At 38.1% G+C, this 19,912-nt stretch overlaps 2 non-coding genes and 1 pseudogene across 2 annotated transcripts; 2 read left to right on the forward strand and 1 right to left on the reverse strand.

The window, feature by feature from the left end:
* The first annotated feature begins 2,973 nt into the window (after positions 1–2,973).
* Positions 2,974–3,055, forward strand: TRNAS-UGA (transfer RNA serine (anticodon UGA)). Its single transcript has one exon. It is a non-coding gene; the product is annotated as a tRNA-Ser (tRNA).
* Positions 3,056–5,488: 2,433 nt separating this feature from the next.
* On the reverse strand, positions 5,489–8,454 carry LOC114280336 (9-cis-epoxycarotenoid dioxygenase NCED1, chloroplastic pseudogene; annotated as a pseudogene).
* A 6,466-nt stretch (positions 8,455–14,920) lies between these two features.
* Positions 14,921–14,993, forward strand: TRNAA-UGC (transfer RNA alanine (anticodon UGC)). Its single transcript has one exon. It is a non-coding gene; the product is annotated as a tRNA-Ala (tRNA).
* The last annotated feature ends 4,919 nt before the right edge of the window (positions 14,994–19,912 follow it).

The following is a 19,912-nucleotide window of genomic DNA, read 5'->3' on the forward strand; positions in this document are numbered from 1 at the left end:
TGTTTGGATGATCATTATGTGATGGGAAGCTATTTTTATTTTCATTAAATCCATTTTTTTCAAAACTCAAATATGACAATAACTTTGACATCATTATTAAACCAATCCATTAAAATCAAAAAAAAAATTAAAATTAAAAATATTTCATATATGAAATATATTGATTATACATTAAAATCTTAATAACTATCCATTATATGATAGTCATCCAAAAATATCGATTAACAACAAATACAATCATCTATTACATGATAACCATCGAAAAACATCAAAAAAAACAACCACTCAACACATGATCATCATCCAAACACATAATAAAAAATAATTTGATAAAATAAATAAATAAATTTGTAAAAGATTTATTAATTTTACATAAGTTTATTTTTTGTAGTTAGAAATAATTTTTAAAAATTTAAAAATATTTTTTTAACATTTATTTTTGTCAAATTAGTTTATATTTTATCAAATTGACGACTTTGCCCTTAAAATTGAGTAATGATATCTTCAATTGTTTTTATGTGAAACAAAATTTAAAATTTAAGATCAAATATATCACAATTGAAAAATCATGAATCAAAGCGACACGAATTCCAAACTATAAGAACTGCTAGTATAATTCGTCCATAATTAAAATTACAAAGACCTAACAAACACAAAAGATAAACTATAAAAGTCACACACCCATAACCTTGTAGGATTATGTTACGAGCGTGTGTAATGAGTTATAACCAAACATTATATTAAATAATTTTTGAATTTTAACTAAAATAATATTATAATTAATATCATGTCATAACTAATATCACCACGGGTAATAATCAAAGATCACAAAGGTCATAATTAAAGATGCATATAAATTATAATATATGCTAACAGAATTATCCTTCTACTATGTGTGTGCTCATTGGGAAATTCTATGGTATAGACCCATGCAAGTTTTTATCATTTGTGATGATCAATATAACTTAATAATATGAAAATTGTAATTAAAAAAATAATAATTATTATATAGATAACCAAAAAATACATAAAAATAGTGCGTCATCACCCTGATTTTGTGATTTATGTAGTGGTATCATCCGGATGTAAACGGAGTTTTTTTTAAAAAATATTCTAAATAAATAAAATAATTTAGAGAATTAACTCATTTTTTAAATTATTAAGAAAATTTGCTTTTTTACATTATCAACATGCAATTTCACTTTATAATCGCATGTTGATTGAAATTGTATTTTTAACATGAAATTTTAAAATTATATTTTTAAAATGTGATTTCAAAAACTAAATTAGTTTCTTAAATAGTTTAAAAAATAGATCAACTCTCTGAATTATTTATTTTTTTAGAATATTAAAAAAAAAAAAAAAACTCGACGTAAACGTGCTTGACATAAAAAGGAGAGAAAAGACCACTCACTGCCAAAACTGTATGGCTGCCATGCCACCACCACAGGCCCCCCCATGCAACAACCTTTAGCATTATTCTTATCAATTGGTTGGTCCCCTCTCCTGGTCAATTTTCAATTTTATTTATTTTTGGGATACAAATTTTATTGTTATAGTTATTAATAACTTATTTGTTTGCAAATGAAAGTTAAGTTTAAGTTTAAATTTAAAATAAAATTATAAAAATGCAAAATAATTACAAATGGTGAAGAATATTATGTAAAATTATAAATTCATCCTTCATTTCTTTTCTATTCACTTCCCTATGCAAATTTATCCCCGCAAGCCAACCACTTTATTGACATTTAGGACTCCTACCCCACCTCCACGAACGAGTTATGTTAGGGACTCCAAATAAATTATCAAATTTTTTATCAAATCTCTCACATGGGTGTAGGACCCACACATATTTGATTTGTATGGATCCCACACCCATCTAAGAGGCTTGGTAGAAAATTTGGTAATTTGTTTGGGGTCCATAGCATTTTCCCTCCACTAACACTTGATTTTGTAACACCTCAACACCCTTAGGCCCCGTTTGTTTGGAATTATAAAAAAGGAATTGAGAGTACTAATATCTTGGTATTACTAATATCTTATTTGTTTTGAGAGATAGCCCTGGTATTACTAATACCCTGGTATTACTAATACCCTTGAAAGGAGGATTCATAGTGAGGAAGTAGAGATGGTATTAGAAAAATAGTGAGGGGATTAGAAATTTTTTTATTTTTTTTATTTTTTATATATTGGGAATTTTTTTTAAATATTAGTGTTTAATTTTTATATATTTTTATTTATTTTATTATTTTATATAAATATAATTTAACAATTTCTCACTATTAATCCCCTCACTATCAATCCTTTCACTAACAATTCCTTCACTATCAATCCCCTCCATTCTATCTCTGAAAACAAACAGGCCCTCTCTCTCTCTCTCTACCTTTTCCTTATCTATTGCCCACAAATTTATCCCTGCAAGCCAACCACTTTGTTGGCATTTGAGACTCCTTCACTACCTCCCCCAACACTTGATTTCCATAGCACAATCATACCCATTCGTAACGCCTCAACATCTCTCTCTCTCTCTCTTTCCCCCATAGCACAATCATACCCATTCGTAACGCCTCAACATCTCTCTCTCTCTCTCTCTTTCCCCCTTCCCCCCCTCCCCTCGCCTTTCCCTTATCCATTGCCCCACAAGGATTCTCTCCTTTCTTTCTCCACTTCACTCTCTCCTTACAATGGTTAAGATTCATTTTAAGAAAATTCAATGGTTCAGATCATTCTAAAAAAATTACTTTTTAATTTTTAATTTTTTTAATCAAGTGATTTGAGCGATTAAATTATCTTTAAATGAATCTTAACTGTTACAATGAAGAAGTTAAGTAGAAGACACAATGAGAGAAATACATTAGCAAACACACCACCTTTCAATCGTCGCAACACCTCCACTGACCACGCTTTCTAGATGTGGTCTCTTCTTCGAAATATTTAAAGATAAATATTTAATTGCAAATCGTGGACATAAGAGTCGATATGTCCGAGTGGTTAAGGAGACAGACTTGAAATCTGTTGGGCTTCGCCCGCGCAGGTTCGAACCCTGCTGTCGACGATTTTATTGCTTGTATCTTTTTTTCTTTTTTCTTTTTTCTGTTTTTTGTGTGTGAGGTTATTTCGATTTGTAATATTTTATTATTTTATTCTATTTTTTGGGTTATTTTCTCACTCCGCCAAATAAAATTTTGGTGTAATTTCTAACAAATTAAAAGTTACAAATTTTGGCAAAAATTTTAAGGGCCTATCAGTTTCATAAGATGCATTAAAGAAAGAAAAAAAAAAGTTTGATCAACAAATTAAATAAAATATAAAACTAAGAGTTGTTTTGAAAATTAAATTTTTAGTTATTTTTAATTTTTTTTACCAAAAAACGTATAAAAAATTAGATAAAAATAATCATAATATTAGAATTGATGTATAAAGAGAGAAATACAGAGAGAATAAATTGTATGTATTATAATTGATGTGATGAATATATATTACACAGAGAAGACACTCTCTTTTATAGAGAGAAATGGATGCCTCGGATGCCTTGGAGGATGCCCACCGAAAATGCTAAAGGTAAAGGAAAGCATGCTACAATTATATACAATTATATATTACTAACAATGCTATGATGATGTCCACCGAAAGTTGCACTATATTTAGGTATTATATTATATTACTAACAGCCCCCCTCAAACTCAAGGAGGATAGGAACCAACTTGAGTTTGGAGAGAGTAACAAAATAAGAAAATGAACTGACAAATAAAAGTAAAATAGGATAGGAGACACTGTATGGTTGTGTCAGACCGTTGTAGAAGACACGGTATGGTCGTGTCGGACCGTTGTAGCAGACACTGTGTGGTTGTGTCAGACCGTTGTAGAAGACAGTTTATGGGGTCATGTCGGACCGGTGTAGCAGGACAGTTTACGGGGTCATGTCGGACCGGTGTAGCAGGACAGTTTACGAGGTCATGTCGGACCGATGTAGCAGGACAGTTTACGGGGTCATGCCGGACCGATTGTAACAGACACTGTGTGGTCGTGTCAGACCGATGTAGAAGACAGTTTATGGGGTCATGTCGGACCGGTGTAGCAGGACAGTTTACGGGGTCATGTTGGACCGTTGTAGAAGACAGTTTACGGGGTCATGTCAGACCGTTGTAGAAGGTTGTGGTGGTGTACCAAGGGGGCGACTTAGGGAGTGCGCCATGAGTGACTTATACATGATACTGTGTATAACCCCCCCTCAAACTCAAATAGGTGTGAAGAGAGAAACCTATTTGAGGTTGAAACAAAGGGATTGATAAAGCTGACCGGTGTAGAAGACACTGTATGAGTGTGTAGATAGGCTGCCCAAAAAATATACATGGAGATATATATCGAGCCCTCAAAAGTCGTGCCCTCAAAAGGCGTGCCCACTTTATCAAAAGATGCGCCATGAAAAGGCGTGCCAGTTTGTCGGGCGTCAAGAGGCGCGCGATGCGCGTGGCTGCGTCGGCTATTTAACCACGACGGAGCTTGAGGCCGAGGCAGAGGCAAAAAAACTTGCGAAATCCTCTGGAAAAAAAAAATCGTCGTTGTGCTGAGAGAGAGAGTCTGTAACACTCTGTGGCGAGAGATATTCTGTAACACTCTGTTGCCCAGAAAATGGCCTCTTCGTCCCGCCCTCTGCTTACTCTCTTTCCTGACCTCAATGAGTCCACAAAAGAGATAACTGGTGCGGTGTCCCGTGAACCTCAACCAAACACCACTGGGTTTGCTCCGTTGAATTTTCCGATGCAGTCGGTGGAGCAAAAAATGGCAGTGCAAACGGATGTGGAGGCTAATCAGTATACTTTGAAGGCATGTGTGGAGTCCATGACGGCGGTCACAAACTTGTCACACCGGCTGCAGAGTAGGACAAATGAGGTGCAGCAATTAAACTCCCAGCTGGCTCTGCTCCAACGCATGTATAAGGATGCGCGAGCAGAGATAAGCGTGCTAAGGGCAGAAAACAAGGAGCTGAAGCGGAAGGCCACCGTGATGTTCCGATTTGGAGGGCCGCCATATGCTGTAGTGGAGGAGCAGGGTGGAGTGATCGTGCCCAGTGGAGTGGGAAACACGGAGGCAACACCGGCAAGGACCGCCCAAGACGGAGGCAAAAAGAAAAGACCAGCGACAGAGTAGAGAAGAAAAATCCCACTGTGGGTGTGGTTGGTTGGTTTTTGTTTGTTTGTTTGGTTGTTTTTTTTTTTTTTTTTTTTTGGTGTAAAATGGTGATCGGGGTGAGCCCTGTCATGAATAAAATGAGTTTGTGGAATGAGGAATGTTTTGGTGTTTTTTTTTTTTTTTTTTTTTTTTTTTTTTTTTTTGGAAAAATAAGGAAATCGAATAAAAAAAAATATGGAGATGGTGATGAAATGATAAGCATAGTGATGATGAATATATAATAATGAATAAAAAATAGAGCACCAATTAAAAAAGAAAATGTGGGCGGTGGATGGGTGTGAAAAAAAAAAAAAAAAAGAAAAGTGAGTGAGAGTCGAGGGTTGGGTTGTGTGGGTGGAGAATAAAGAAAAGAAAAGAAAGGAAAGGGGATCACGTGGGAGACAACGGAAAGGGAATCATGTCTGAAAAATCAGACATGGGAGCTGCTCCTGAATGACCCGAGAGGCATGGACAAAAGCAAGAATGTACCCATCATCTTCATTTTCTGAATTGGGGTCTCTTGGAAGAAACAGAGGCTCACCACCATACTTGTCATCACCATACATGAACTTGTTCACTTCACCAGAAAACAAGTCGACTTTAGCGAAACCAGAGACTTTAGGCCATGGCTCAGCGATCGCAAGGTAAGCGAACTGGGTTTTGCGTCCGAGTTTGTTCCGATTCACCATCCCAGCTTCTAAATTGATCAGACTCGCTCATGATGGGTCTGCGAGTGGACTTGCCAGTCTTCAACTGGAGCCGGATTGCTGATAAAACAGACTGTAACCCCTCGTCACATTCATTGAAGTCGAGTCCGGTGGAGTCATACAGGACCCAATCACCACCACTTCGTCGGTCTCGGGCTCTTCCTAAGCATGCCAAAGATGGAAACAAAAGCATTCATTGAAGTCGAGTCCGGTGGAGTCATACAGGACCCAATCACCACCACTTCGTCGGTCTCGGGCTCTTCCTAAGCATGCCAAAGATGGAAACAAAAGCAATCCGGAGCTTCAAGGGTGAGAATCGGAAGTACTTGAGGTACGGCTTTTGAATGACATTGTAGCTTAGAGCGAAGAGCTCGCCAGAAATTGGGTCGAGCTTGGGGTGAGCAATCATGGTGGTTTCGAGCTGATCATCGAAATGGTACCGACCAACTGTTCGAGATCACCGGAGGGAGTGACTCTGATGGGGTACGGTAAATCGTCTTTGGACATGGCGAGTAATCGGCCGTTGAAGTAAACAAGTCCGGCGTTGGCTATGCCGGTGCCGTGGCAGTGATCGACAAGCCCGAACTGGTTGGTGGGTTAGGGAAGGAGATAGGAGAGATTGATGAATCCAAACCAGAGTTTTGGTAGGAAGAAGAGAACTGCTGCTTGTGAGAGACATTGATTGGTAGAGATTTCTGCCGTGTGTGTGTATCAGTGTGATGGATCGTGGATGAGAAGATCAAGTTGGTGTAGAAAATTCTAGCGGACTAGGTTGAGGTCCGGCGGGCGGCCAAGGCGAGGTTGCCGCCCGCCGGTGAAGCGAAAAATACTAAGTGTTTAACCTTGCTCTGATACCATATTAGAATTGATGTATAAAGAGAGAAATACAGAGAGAATAAATTGTATGTATTATAATTGATGTGATGAATATATATTACACAGAGAAGACACTCTCTTTTATAGAGAGAAATGGATGCCTCGGATGCCTTGGAGGATGCCCACGAAAATGCTAAAGGTAAAGGAAAGCATGCTACAATTATATACAATTATATATTACTAACAATGCTATGATGATGTCCACCGAAAGTTGCACTATATTTAGGTATTATATTATATTACTAACACATAAAAAAAATTTGTAGTGATTTTTTGATTTTTTGATTTATTTATTAAATTGTGACTTTCCAAATGCAGTACATGATCATTAATCCAAAGCTACATTCTTCACGGACATTTGAAAGATCAATCCCGGTGATCCCAAATCAAAAAACAAAAAAAATTAATTAAAAAAAAATTTAATCACAAAATAAAAATATATTGACATTTTTTTGTGCAGGGAGGTGGAAAGGCTTATCAGCACAGCAGCATGGGGGCGGTTGGGGTTGCATTAGCTATATCACGTGGTCGCTTGGAACATGATTAATGTACTTAAAAAATTAAAAATTAAAAATAAAAATTAAAAATTAAAAATAAAAAATTGTGTAATCTTGGTGTTCCATAATAACCTCTCTCTTTTTTTTTCTTTTTCTTTTTTTTTGAAAGAATGGAGCAAAGGTAAATAAAAATAATTGAAACAAATAACTTTTTTAAGTGGTAGGTGGGTCAACTAACGAACTAATATTTTTTATCATAACTTGTACGTTATATATTGGTATTATTTGATACAGTTTTTTTATTAAAAAAATAATTAATAATTAATAATTAAAAAGTAGAAATTAAATATATTATTTCTTAGCTTTCAAATAATTAATTTTTTCTTCCAGTTTATTTCTAACTAATAAGTTGTGTAAGTACAACTTACACCAATAATAAACACTTCCAAATTAAAATAAAATGTAAGCAGACCGTTTAAATTATAACAAATAGTCCCATTTGTGGTTTAGAGCATATTACTAGTTTAAAATAGTTAAAAAGTCAAAGATGTACCTAAAAAAAAAAAGATGTACCTTAAATAGTTAATAAGTCAATAACTCTATAATAGGAAAAAACAAATCAAATTTCTCTTCACAAGAGTTAGAAAAAGAATAATGGTAGGGATCATGAAAAATAATCAACCCTAACTTACTAATTTTATATATTACTTGAGTTATGTCGAAAATTCTCATCATTACCCCCAATTAATTTTAGTTCTTATAGGATTGATAAGCTAAAAAATAAAGATTCGCTTCAACTAATTGAAGTTCAACTATTTTATAAATATATATATATATATATATGTATGTATATTTGTTATCTAAATTTTGTTAAATTGTAATGCAATAGAAATAAATTTTTATCCTTTTTGTTTTATCTAAACAATTTTTTTTTTAAAGTAACGATACATGAAGGGTCCAATTTAAAAAATTCGCCTTAGGCCCTAATAACTCAGGGCCGGCCCTGGTTGTTCGTGGTGTTTACACCGAGGTTGCTGTTCCAGATACTTGGTAAGAACCACCTTGTCGAATTCGGGAGCCTCAACACCAACGACAAGTCCATCGCTATTCACACTCTTCTCTTCTTCGTCCTCTACTCCATCCTCATCGTCCTCCTCCATCTCCACATCTACACCGCCACCTGATTCTTCTCTCCAATCCATTTCAACAAAACAATAAAGATCTTAGATTTTACTCAACCAGATCTCTATGCCATCTTTGTGTATTTTGTATCTTTTCTTCTTCTTCAATATTTCCGTTTTTATTTTTATTTTTTGAGTACGTGAAATCAAAGCATAAAAACAGAAATTTCTTACGTAAGTAGATGTGTGTATTAAGTAATCTGTTTGTAATTAAATGTATCTGCTGCTTGTAAATGCTAATGTCATGTATTGGCTTTTTCTCTCTGAATCAATTAATTTGATTACTATCATATACATACATAGGGATTCATGTTACTGTTTTCTCTTCATGAATTCAGAGCCGGATCATCTGAATGGACAGAGAGTAAAAATCGCTTCTTTTTTTTTTCTTTTTCTTTTTCTTTTTCTTTTTTATAAATAAAAATTCTTATCTTGACAAAAAAAAAAATATTACCCCAGAGCTGACTTTCCCAGTCATTTGCACCCTAAAAATTATTCATCTCAGTGGACCATACATGAATTTGGGAACTGCTTCAAATCATAATGTTGGATATAATGTCACGTGATTTCTCACAACAAATGAAGAATCGCAAAACACATTAATCGTGTCATCTTTATCACTTAACTATTTACGGAAGGTGGGTTAGAATTAAATTTTTGTCTAATCATTAATTAAGTGTACAAAGTCACATGCTAGTCCAGCACTACTGAATTGCAGTACAGGATTGATATAGACTACATTTTGAGTACATCATGAGAGCTTGGTAGTAATAAAATCTATATTGATACTTCGGGTGTCATCCATTTCTGAAAACAAACACTAGAAAGTTTAGGGCTAAGTTGAATGATCAATTCGTAACATTTCACATACAACTACAAAGGTAATTATCATCAAAAGCAATTCACAAAGTTCAGTACCATGTTTCCTTCATTCATATAAACCAAAACATTAGACTAACCATAATACATTCTCTAACAACAACGCCCAGTCGAAGGGGTTTCCCAGAACCAAAAAAAAAAAAATGGCAAATTTAAAGGGCAATCCCAGTTATGGGAGCAAACTATGTAGTGTGGTAGATCAATCAAGCCCGTATGTGAATGCCAATTGCAACGATCAAGATGGTGTAGATACAAGCATAGAGTACAGCATGAATCAGGATTGAAATCCCACTTGTGTACATGTTCCCAAACTCTACCACCCTCGTCCTCGCTGGTAGTTGGAACAGAAGCCCCGGTGATAATAGAATGAACAATACAACTGCCACAACCACCGGTCCCCAATCAGCACTCATCTTCTTTTTCTTCCTCTTCTCTGCCTCTTGTAATTTTGTGTGGAAATTTGAAGAGGGGATATATGGAAGCGGTTTTCTTAGCGAAGAAGGAGATATTTGAGTTGAGGATGCAAAACTTGGAGACAAAGAAAGACAACAATGGGGTTTACAAGGGAGGAAAGGTATGATTATGTAGTGGAATTTGCTTTATGATTGCAGGAGAAAGAAAACAACTTTTTCTTTAATAAGCTTCCAATAATTGATTACATGAAGGGTTCTTTCTCTTGCTTTAGAGAAACATGGTGGTGGTGGGAGTCTTCATAAAAAGAGAGATCATTAAAGAGAATTAAAAAAGCAAAGTGGCACATGAAAAAGCAGGCTGAATTAAAGCTAGGTGGTGGATTAGGAATGCTTACTTGTTTGGTTTTCCCTCTTTGAGTAAAGGCTAATTGGGCAAATCACGAGTGGGATGTTGAAGTTTGATTGCTATGGGGAGATAATTAGGTAAAAGTATTCAGGATGTGTTACATACAAAGGTTGCATCTTTGATTAGAGGGGATTTGTTCACATTGCCATCTCTTACAGCTAGGCTTGTGTAAAATACCGTCCAATCTATTAAAATTGCACCGATCCGCATCAATCTGCACTGTTCTAACTGCTAACCGCCATTTAAACTTTAAAATTTATAATCCGCTAACCGTACCGTTCCGCTCCACTATAGTTAATACATATATATTTTTTAATTTTCAATGAAATATCAATGTAAAAATGAGTGTGAGAGAGATTTAAGATATGAAATTTATTACAAATTAGTGGTTATATATATGAAACATATTATGTAAAACTACTTTGTGTTATATATCTAAAAAATATTATACAAATTAGTGTTATATATTATGCAAATGTATGATAATTAGTTAAAATATTCTTTAATCCGCCAAAAACCACCCAAACCGCAATTTGTCAATCCGCTAATCCGCTAGCCCGCCATTCGGTTTTCAGTTTTATTGCTTGTATCTTTTTTTCTTTTTTCTTTTTTTGTGTGTGGGGTTATTTTGATTTGAAATATTTTGTTAAAAATTGATGTATAAAAAGAAATAGAGAATTGTATTATTGATTGATTTAATGTTATATTTATTACAATTATTCATGATTCCTATATATAGAAGAGGGTGAGTGTGTAGTAGGTAAGGAGTAGGTAAAGTGGAGGTGGTAGTGGTGTAGTGGGTTAGGTTTAGTGGAGTAGGTGAGGTGGTAGTGGTGTAGTGGGTTAGGTTTAGTAAAGTAGGTTTAAGTGGGTGAAGTAGGTGATAGGTTTTAACAGCCCCCCGCAAACTCAAGGGGGATAGGAACTAACCAACTTGAGTTTGGAGAGAGTTACAAAATAAGAAAATACATAAAAATAAAAGAGGATAGGTGACACTGTATGGTCGTGTCAGACCATTGGTGAAGACACTGGATGGTGGTGTCATAACGTTGTAGAGGACACTGTATGGTGGTGTCATAACGGTGTAGAGGACACTGGATGGCGGTGTCAGACCGATGTAGAAGACAGTTTATGGGGTCATGTCGGACCGTTGTAGCAGACAATGTTGTGACAGTTGTTGTGACAGTTTACAGAGTCTTGCTGGACCCTTGTAGAAACTAACCGGAATCAATGTCGGGACAGTTTACAGAGTCTTGTCGGACCCATAAAGGAGCTAACCGGAATCAATGTCGGGACAGTTTACAGAGTCTTGTCTGACCCTTGTAGAAACTAACCGGAATCAATGTCGGGACAGTTTACAGAGTCTTGTCGGACCATTGAAGGAGCTAACCGGAATCAATGTCGGGACAGTTTACAGAGTCTTGTCGGACCCTTAAAAAATACACTGTATGATGGTGTAGATAGGCTGCCCAAATATATATATATATATGGATATATATAGTGAGCCCTCAAAAGTCGCGCCTTCAAAAGGCGCGCCCACTTCATCAAAAGGCGTGCCTGACAGAAAGCGTCTAGCCATCAAAAGGTGAAAGCGTCGAGCCATCAAAAGGTGAGCCGGAGACGCGGCGAGGCACGTGAGCGACAGAGTGGCGTGTCGGCCTCGGCTATTTAACCAAGGTTGAGGCGGAGGCTGTGCAAACCAGTCTGAAACCGCCGAAAATCCTTTGAAAAAACTCTTCCGTTTCTGAGAAAGAGATTCTGGAACACTCTGTTGCCATTCTGTAACCAACCTTGTCTGACAGTACCAATCGGTAATCGCAGCCTCGCTGAAACACTTAGCAACCCAAAAACATGGCCTCTTCTTCCCGTTCAGCTACCCAGAACATGGCCTCTTCTTCCCGTGGTCTGCTCACTCTCTTTCCCGACCTCAACGAGTCAACAGGAGAGATAACTGGTGCGGTGGCTCGTGAACTTCAACCAAACACCTCTGGTTTTGTTCCGTTGAACTTTCCGATGCGGTCGGTGGAGCAAAAAATGGCAGTGCAAACGGATATTGAAGCCAATCAGTATACATTGAAGTCATGTGTGGAAACCATGACTGCGGTCACAAACCTGTCGCACCGGCTGCAGAGTAGGACAAATGAGGTGCAGTAGTTAAACGCTCAACTGGCTCTGCTCCAGCGCATGTATAAGGATGCGCGAGCAGAGATAAGTGTGCTAAAGGCGGAAAATAAGGAGCTGAAGCGGAAGGCCACCGTGATGTTCCGATTTGGAGGTCCGCCATATGCTGCAGTGGAGGAGCAGGGAGTAGTGATCATGCCCAGTGGAGTGGGAAACACGGAGGCAACACCGGCAAGGGCCACCCAGGACGGAGGCAAGAAGAAAAGACCGGCGGCAGAGTAGAGAAGAAAAATCCCACCTGTGAATGTGGTTGTTTGTTTGTATTTTTATTTTTATTTTTTATTTTTATTTTTTGTTGTATGTGGAAACATGGTGATCGGGGTGAGCCCCGACATGAATAAAATGAGTTTGGTGTGCAGATCTTCCTCTGCGTCTTTTTTTTTTTTTTTTTGTGGGTTAATAATAATAATAATAATAATAATAATAATAATATATGAAGGAGGAAAGCATGTGGTGGGGAACATGAGTGTGTGGAAAAAAAAAAAAAAAAAAAAAAAAAAAAAGTATGGGGTGTATGCAAAAGTTGACAGAGTAGGAGTAGGATATTATAAGAAACATATATATATATATATATATATATATATATATATATATATATATATATATATATATATATATATATATATATATATTAAAATAAAAGAAAGTGGAAGAGAGGGGGAACACGAGATGGTTCTACTTTTGTCTGTGTATTTTTTTTTTTTTTTTTATTTATTTTATTTTATTTATTTTATTTTATTTTATTTTATTTTAAGTAGAGGGAATCATGGAGATGATTAAAGTGGGTCTAGTGGAGAGAAAGGGACCAGAGAGAGAGAGAGAGAGCTCGTGTGTGTCTCCATGGTGTGTTTGGTAGCAAATTGAATCAAGGGGTTGATCTCTCTGCATTCCGAAATATCCTCGAAATCGACAGAGAGAGAATAATCTGCCCCATGTTTGAGAATAAGATGTGGAACACAACAACCTGAAAGAAAGAGAGAAGGGTAAAAGGGTTTGGTGGTGAGATCTCTCAGGCGACGCCAACTAACCCCGTTTACAGCCATATGCAAGGCAGTCTGCCCTTTCTTGTTGCAGCAGTTGTAAGGACGTGATTTCATGGAGAAGGTCTCGGCGGCGGCGGCGGAGTCGGAGGAGTTGACTGTGGAGGAGCGCAACCTCTCCTGACCGTGCTTGCAATCTGGCCAAACAGGCTTTTGATGAAGCAATTGCTGAATTGGAGACCTTGGGAGAGGAGTCTTACAAGGATAGCACATTGATTATGCAACTTCTTAGGGATAACCGCACGCTGTGGACCTCAGATATGTAGGATGATGGAGCAGATGAGATTAAAGAAGCTCCCAAGCAAGATGAAGAACAGAAGTGAAACACCAATGGCGGAGTAGAGTTGGCGTCGGTAGCAGTCGGAGCTGCGACAGTGGGCAGCGTGCGAATGGCGGTGCTCCTCGATGAGTGCAAAGCTCTGATATACTGGCGGTGAAGAAGAGTGAAGGTATGTGTAGAAAATTCTAGTGGGCTAGGTTGAGATCCGGCGGACGGCTAAGGTGAGGTTGCCGCCCGCCGGTGAAGCGAAAATATTAGGTTCTAAACCTGCTCTGATACCATGTTAAAAATTGATGTATAAAAAGAAATAGAGAATTGTATTATTGATTGATTTAATGTTATATTTATTACAATGATTCATGATTCCTATATATAGAAGAGGGTGAGTGTGTAATAGGTAAGGAGTAGGTGAAGTGGAGGTGGTAGTGGTGTAGTGGGTTAGGTTTAGTGGAGTAGGTGAAGTGGTAGTGGTGTAGTGGGTTAGGTTTAGTGGAGTAGGTTTAAGTGGGTGAAGTAGGTGATAGGTTTTAACATATTTTATTATTTTATTCTATTTTTTGGGTTATTTTCTCACTCCGCCAAATAAAATTTTGGTGTAATTTCTAACAAATTAAAAGTTACAAATTTTGGCAAAATTTTTAAGGGCCCGTTAGTTTCATAAGATGCATTAAAGAAAGAAAAAAAAAAGTTTGATCAACAAATTAAATAAAATATAAAACTAAGAGTTGTTTTGAAAATTAAATTTTTAGTTATTTTTAATTTTTTTTTTACCAAAAAACGTATAAAAAATTAGATAAAAATAATTATAAAAAAAATTTGTAGTGATTTTTTGATTTTTTTTTATTTATTAAATTGTGACTTTCCAAATGCAGTACATGATCATTAATCCAAAGCTACATTCTTCACGGACATTTGAAAGATCAATCCCGGTGATCCCAAATCAAAAACAAAAAAAATTAATCACAAAATAAAAATATAATGACATTTTTTTGTGCAGGGAGGTGGAAAGGCTTATCAGCACAGCAGCATGGGGGTGGTTGGGGTTGCATTAGCTATATCACGTGGTCGCTTGGAACATGATTAATGTATAAAAAATAAAAATAAAGGATTGTGTAATCTTGGTGTTCCATAATAACCTCTCTTTTTTTTTCCTTTTCTTTTTGAAAGAATGGAGCAAAGGTAAATAAAAATAATTGAAACAAATAACTTTTTTAGGTGGTAGGTGGGTCATAAGACAAAAGATTTTGAATCGTTATAGATATAAATCATAAGAAACAAAAATCAAGACGGGGATGTAGCTCAAATGGTAGAGCGCTCGCTTTGCATGCGAGAGGCACGGGGTTCGATCCCCCGCATCTCCATTAGTTTCTGTTTTATTCAAATGTTTTTAGTCTGCTTTGTCGACCTCGTAGTACGTACAGAGAGAGTTGGTCCCAAAAAGTCAAATCCATTGTTTTTTTAAACTAAAAATTTAAATAGAATAGCTACTCGAAAAAGTTAAATATTATCTTTATTTTTCCTTTTTAGCTAAAAAATTAACTAAATAGCCAAAAATAATTTTAAAAATTAAGGGAAAATTATTTATAAGTTTTATTTGGAAGACGTTATATAAGATATGATCCTATGAAAAAATTTATAACCCAATAAGTCTTGTGATTTTTTTTGTGGACACATTTACCTCCAATCTTAATTAATTAATAACTTGATTAATGATAATATCATATATGAGAAATTCAATGTTTCGTAGATTGTGATCATATTTATATGGTTAAAAATTTGAAATTTAAAATAACCTGATTAATGGCAATACCATATATGAAAAATTCAATATTACCATAGATTGTGATCATATTGGTTAAAAAATTAAAATTTAAAATAACCTAATTAATGGCAATACCATATATAGAAAATCCAATGTTACCCTAGATTGTGATCATATCTATATGGTTGAAAATTTAAAATTCAAAATGTAAATAATAACGTGACATTTCCAAACCAAACGTGGCATTCTCATATGTTTCTGAAATTCAAAATAACTTGATTAATGATAATACCATATGTGGGAAATCCAATGTTACCACATATTGTGATCATAGTTATATAGTTGGAAATTTAAAATTCAAACATAAATGTAACATATAACATCACAAACTCAATGTGACATTTTCAAACCTAACGTGGCATTCTCATATGCTTCTTATCTCAAACCCCAACGTAAATGTAACATGTAACATCTCAAACCCATCGTGACATTCCCATATGCTTCTTATCCCAAACCCAACGTAACATTCCAATACTCTATTGTTGAATTATGAATAATGTAACCTCCTAATGTAACATGTAATATCCCAACCTAACCCATGTATTGAACCATTATCACTCCCAACCCAGCGTAACTTCAACATCAAGCGATGGGATTCAATCCACATTCAATTACAAACACAAGTCCCTAATAATTTTGCACAACATACTGTGACATGTATGTAAACACTAATTACAATAAAGACACAATACACATTCAAACACATATACAACCGAACAAACACACAAATGTCATCTATTACATGATGTATGTGGATTAACGTTACATACTAAATGTAACATGATTCGTAACACGATCGTTCAGGTCCCAATGTACCATTGCCATCCTACAATGTAGTTCACATTCGACATCCAATTAACAACCAAAACCAAATACTCCTAACCCAACACTTGAACCTATACACACCACCCCACACATCGAACATATCAAAACGTATCAATCATCACAATATCAAATATACACATTCAATCAGAACATTTGTCAAAGTGTGCCTATCAATGAGTATAATAGATTGTCATTGCCATATTAAAGATGAACAATCCACACTTCAACAAACAGAAATAGATTTCAACAATATATATATATATATATATATATATTGAGAGGGTAATTTTTGGGAAAAATTAGGCCGAGCTGCAAGCTGGGCTTTGAGGCCCAAAACGCGAAGGACTGAGTAAAAAAGGCCGTAAAGGATACTCCGGCCCAGGAGAGCAAGATTACTCCGGCAAAGTTACTCCGGCCCAAGGAGTGTGATTACTCCGGCTCAAGAAGAGATAGTTGCGTCGGCCCAAGGAAGAATAAAGCTACTCCGGTCCGGAGGCAACTCGGAGTTAGGCCGGTCTCAGAGTTAGTCCGGTCACAGTATGATTCTGGGAAGGCCGGTTTCGGAATTAGTCCGGTCGTGACTTACGATGGTTAGGTCGGTCAGAACTTGTTACTTGGAAGATTGATCTAAGCACATCAAGGTTGAACAGGGCAGCCGAAGTAAGGAGTTAGAGGAGAAGACCGAGCTAAGGATAGTTCGGCCCTCTGTGGCTCGGTATAGCCAATTTTACTTCGGTCAAATGGAAGTTCGGTTATAAAGAAAACCATCCCACTTGGTTTAAGCAGTGGGGGAGGGTGTAAAAGGATAAGCATTATCCTTAGGAGAATGAATCCTAGGAGGACTCTGCATGGAGAAGTACAAGTCCTACTAGGATTGTGCCTCGGGAAACTTATAAAAACTCACAAGCATCACCTTGGAGGAGGTAATTGAACACAATCTTTTTGAGAACATAAAACTTTGTCTATTTGTCAAGCTTACTGACTTAGGCATCGGAGAGGTTTCCGGCACACACCCGCCGGCTAGCTCACGTTTGTGTTTTCAGGTGACAAAGCGACGTCATACGGAGGAGCGTGGACTTGGTCAACAGGATTATACGAGGAGAATTATTTCCTCCCCGTACAATTGGCGCCGTCTGTGGGAATAACAGACAAGAACAAAAACCTCTTGACTAAGCTTCTCCTTTTCTCATTCAATGGCGCACATTGAAGACTTGCCGCAGTCCGCCGTCGACGGACTAACTCCAGAAGGGGGCGCAAGGCGTGAAGGATTACCCTCTGTCCCTCCTATGGCAGATCTGGAGCCCCAACAACATAACTCCAGGAGGAGTGGCAGGGGAAGGCGGACTCACAGCCCCCGTCAATCTCATTCTCAGAGTCCTGACAGGCAAAGGAGGAGGGTTGATCCTCAAGCCCTGGAAGATCGCGTAAAGGAACAAGATGAACTAATTCGAAAGATGGCGGCGGACATGGAAGCTTTGAAACGCCAGATGAAGACTAAAGAGGTGGCGACAGGAGAGGGGCGCAAGCACAAGACGCCCCCTCGCCACTCAGAGAATCGTAGTAGGAATACTACACCCTCCCAAGGAGAGAGCAGAAGCCTCAGGACAGGCGACACTCACTCCTTATCTTCAAGGACTCGTCACTCCAGGTCTGAGAGAACGAGATCCGAAAGATCATACACTGAAGGAAGCACGTATTGGCCTTCACATTCACACCAAACCAGATCCAGACAAACCGAGCTACCCAGGTCATCCGACTTGCGAACCGTGCTAGAAGAAAAAGCACGATGCAAGGAGGATGCCAGGGCAAGGGATCCACACCGAGTTTCGGCCTTACAACGGTTGGCTCCTCGGACGCACGGAAGCGTCGAGGTTGGAATGCCAATACTGCGACCGGCCTACGAACCAACGGACAAGGCATTGGCAAGACTACAGACCTCGCCGTTTGTCCCAGCGATCGAAAACGCGCCCCTACCATCAGGCTTCCTTCAGCCGAAGTTCAATACATATGAAGGGAAGACAGACCCATATTCACACCTGAGCCACTTTCGCCAAGTCATGGCTGTGTACAGGCGAAACGAGGCCCTAATGTGCATACTCTTCCCGTCAAGTCTGGGCGACCTAGGCTTGACTTGGTTCGAAAAACTCCCAGAGGGCAGCATAGCCTCCTGGGCCCAATTGGCAGAAGCATTCGTAACGAGATTTCGGACAAATACTAAAACACCGGTGGAGATAGACCAGTTACTCTCCATCGACATGGGTGAAAAAGAGACCCTCAGATCTTACAACAGTCGCTACTGGGAGACATTCAACCAGATTGGAGACTGCCCCACCAATCTAGCCATTGCGCAATATAAAAGAGGCCTACTAGTAAGGAACCGACTAAGGGATTCAATTACCATGACGCCACCCCTCACCATGGAGGCCCTGATGGAGAGAGTGCATCAGCACATCAGGGTAGAAGAGGATGGCGCACGTGCAAAAGCGAAATCTAGCGCAACCGTAGTACCAGAAAAGAAGACCTCAGCAAAGGTCAATACAGTAGATCGGCAGAATAAAAACGAGCGTGGCAGACGTGATAACGGAGAAGACCCAGACAAAAGATGGTTGAGAATCCGCACTGCCATAACAACGGTGTTCAAAAAACCAATATATCGGATTCTGAGCGAAATAAAAGACGAGCCATTCGTCAAGTGGCCAGCCAAGCTAGGAGAAGCTCAGAAGAATTACGACGACAGATCTCGATGCACCTTCCACAAAGAAAAAGGACACCGAACTGAGAATTGCACACCACTGAGGCAGCACTTGGAAGAATTGGTGGCAACAGGCCACTTGGACAAATACATTGAAGGAGGAGCGCAACAGGCCCCCCAAGATCATAATGACCATCCCAATAGAATGCCAATCGATGCACCACCTCAAGGCATTATCAATGTAATTCATGGAGTTTTTGAACCTGAGCGCGTATGCGAGCTCAGAGGTTCAATCAAGAAGGCTGAGCACTTTAGGGAAGTATTAAGTGCCCAACCTGCCATCAAGAAAGGGAGGACAGAGGCAACAAACGTCATGTCCTTTTCGGATAAAGACTTGGAACGAATTTACTGTCCCCATAATGATGCCCTGGTCGTCACTCTCCGAGTCAAGGATTTTGACGTCAAGCGGATTCTGATTGACCAGGGTAGTTCATGTGAGATCATGTATTACGACACATTCAAGCAACTAAAGCTGCAAGACAAAGACTTGGCACCTGCAGTTTCTCCCCTGATTGGATTCAACTCCATGCCAGAGTGGCCTGTCGGCAAAATAATCCTTCCAGTCAGAGCAGGAAGTGTAACAAAACAAGTGGAGTTTTGGGTATTGAAGGTCCCCTCCACCTACAACATCATCCTGGGCAGAACATGGCTGCATGCCATGCGTTCGGTAGCGTCATCGTACCATCAGGTAATGCGGTTCCCCAATGACGCCGGTATAATTGAAGAAGTCTATGGCGATCAGATCATGTCAAAACAGTGTTTCGCCACAGCGAATGGAAGCCGAGCGGCCAAAGGATACGTTCATTCGGTGGAAGAACCAGAAAGTAATGAACTATTCGCGGACGTCGGCAAAGAGGCTGATCAGAAAGCGGTGGAGGACT

Source organism: Camellia sinensis, chromosome 4 (assembly GCF_055761805.1).
Source record: "Camellia sinensis isolate YWXY chromosome 4, ASM5576180v1, whole genome shotgun sequence".
NCBI lineage: Eukaryota > Viridiplantae > Streptophyta > Magnoliopsida > Ericales > Theaceae > Camellia > Camellia sinensis.